General features: G+C 44.0%; 1 pseudogene; it reads right to left on the reverse strand.

Moving 5' to 3' along the window:
* Positions 1 to 478: 478 nt before the first annotated feature.
* Positions 479 to 1,143, reverse strand: LOC119533042 (annotated as a pseudogene).
* Between the last annotated feature and the right edge of the window lie 1,582 nt (positions 1,144 to 2,725).

The following is a 2,725-nucleotide window of genomic DNA, read 5'->3' on the forward strand; positions in this document are numbered from 1 at the left end:
CAAGTTTGGGGAGAATCCAGTAGCCCAAAATCCCAGTCCCCCACCCACAGCCCAGCCATGAATCAGAACTGAAAACTTAGGTCAGTTTTGTACAAGTGTTTTTTTTTAATCAAATCACAAGAAAGCTGACTTGTCTTCTCTTTGAGCTTCTGAAATCACTTCATGTCCAACCCTCTGCAGTCCTGCCTTTCCACATAGACAGTTTCTTTTGGTTCTCTTAAGCCTTGGCTTGTCTCCCAGTCTGGGGTTTCCAGGGAGCGTCAGCATCAAGTTAGTAAGGCTGCTTCAGTGTCTGGCCCAGGCATCCATCTGTACACTGCTTGTAGGTTTTCTAGGGTAGAGAGAGGTAGGAGGGACAGACTCTGCCCATGCAGTCCTCACCATGGATAGGGGATGAGACAGCATCCAATGGCTCACCTTCCTTTTCCCTCCCACTCCAACTCAGGTGAAGGGGGAGTAGCTATTACTAGATCTTGTGTTAGTGAATGTTTTGCCTCAACACAGAATAAATGCCAGTTGTGAACCTGAGAGCATCTATCATTGGGAGCAGTTTGAGAAGGACTGGTTCACTGGGGTCACTGAAATAGGACTTGATGGGGATGATGTCTGGATGGCTCTGTAAGCCCCTGGGGATTTATCCAGGATCACAGTGCTGGAGAGGTCACTGTGGATCAGAGAGAGTTCCTTGAAGTAACTGCCCAACTCCAACATGTAGTGTTGTCCATAGTATCTCCTCTTGAGGATCCTTCTGCTGTTGTCCAGTTTGTCTGCCATAGCAAAGCCATGAATCTCCATGCTTTCTGTGAATACCACCATCTCATACCATTGGGTTACCAATTCTGAGAAGAAATCCACACGGGTACTTATGTGCAATAAACTGGACAATATGCTTGTCTATTACCACCTTGAAGATGAAGTCAGATGATCCAGGCCAAACCTGGCCTCCACCCCATGATGGTGGGAGTGGATAAGTGTTTCATCCACATCCAATATTAAGATCTTTCTCTTCATCTGGCCCAGCTGATGCTGGGACACAGGAGATAAAAGGATATCATAAAAGTGAGTTTGGTACTGAATTACTGTGCAGATCTGCCTCCACAAAAGGTAAATGAAGCAGGTCCAGAGCTTGATGTTGAAAGCCATGGACAAGCACAGCCCCAGAAGATACTGTGTCCACATCAACCCAATGACCCTGACACCACTGGCTCCAGGGCCTCTGTGACCCAGCTTGACCAGGTCCCCAGGCAGCCCCTCCTACCAGGAAGGGAAACATGGAACTTGAATGGCTGGAGAGGTTGTAGACAGTGGCACAGAGCAGAAGGCTCATAAAACCACCCTGGCAAGTGGGAAGACAAGCAGAGTAGGCAGCTTGGGGACAGGTGGGTGGATCCCATGCTGAGGGTTGGTGGTAAATAGGTAGGATGTGGCACCTATAGCTTTGTGGAAGTTTTTAGGCTAAAATAGGTCAGGCCATGATGAGACAAGGGGGCAAGGGGATGGAGAATTGGGAGAGGAGGCAATGGGGGTGGGGAGGAGAGGGTAGGAGCCATAGTATTCTCTTATAACATACTTATTTTGCAGTGTTTGTAGTAATGTCATCACTTTCATTACCAATTTTAGTGTAATCTATAGGTATTTCAATTTTGTTGATCTTTTCAAGGAGCCAGCCACTAATTGGTTTCCATTCTCTAATTCATTTCTGCTCTAATTTTTATTTCCTTCCTTCTACCTGCTTTGGGTTTAGTCTGATCTTTTCTGTTTGTATTTCCTTAAGATGTAAAATGTTATTGATTTGAGATAGTTATTCTTTTTTCAAAAAATAGTTTTATTGAGATATAGTCACATACCCTACAATCACCCACAGTGTACACTTATTCACAGTACCATCATATAGTTGTGCATTCATCACCAGAATAAATTTTTCAACATTTTCCTCATTCCAAAAGAAATAAAAACTCAAGTAAAAAAGAGACCTAAAATATTTCATCTCCCCCATCCCACCCCATTTTTCATTTAGTCTTTGTCCCCATTTTTTTTCTGCCCATCTGTCCATACACTTGATGAAAGTAGTGTGAGCCAACAAGATTTCACAATCACACAGTCACACAATGTAAGTTACATAGCAATGCAATTGTCTTTAAAAATCAAGGCTACTGGGTTGCAGTTCAACAGTTATGGGTATTTCCTTCTAGCTATTCCAATACACTGGAAACTAAAGAGGGATATCTATATAACACATAAGAATGCCTTCCAGAGTGACCTCTAGAAACCATATGAAATTTCTCAGCCACTGAAACTATTTTGCTCCATTCTCTTCCCCCTTTTATTCAAGAAGATTTTCTCTGTCCCTCAATGCTGGGGCAAAGCTCATCCCCATCTGCCATGCCCCACATTGCCATGGAGATTTCCATCCCTGGGACTTAGGGAGGGCAGGGAGTTCACCTGCCTCATAGGCTTAGAAAGAGAGAGAGGCCACATGTGAGCAACAAAGAGGTTCTCTTGGGGAGACCCTTAGGCATGATTATAAGTGGGCTTACACTCTCCTTTACAGTAACATTCTTCATAAGGGCAAGCCCCAAGATTGAGAGCACATTCTACTGGATTGTTTGTCCTCAGGTATTGTGAGAATATCAGTAATAACCAAGGTGGGTAAGTCCAAACTTTGTGCATTTTTCCCCATTTCCTCAGGGATACCCTGCAAATATGTTTTTATTCTCTGCCAAAA

Source organism: Choloepus didactylus, chromosome 4, assembly GCF_015220235.1.
Source record: "Choloepus didactylus isolate mChoDid1 chromosome 4, mChoDid1.pri, whole genome shotgun sequence".
Classification (NCBI taxonomy): domain Eukaryota; kingdom Metazoa; phylum Chordata; class Mammalia; order Pilosa; family Megalonychidae; genus Choloepus; species Choloepus didactylus.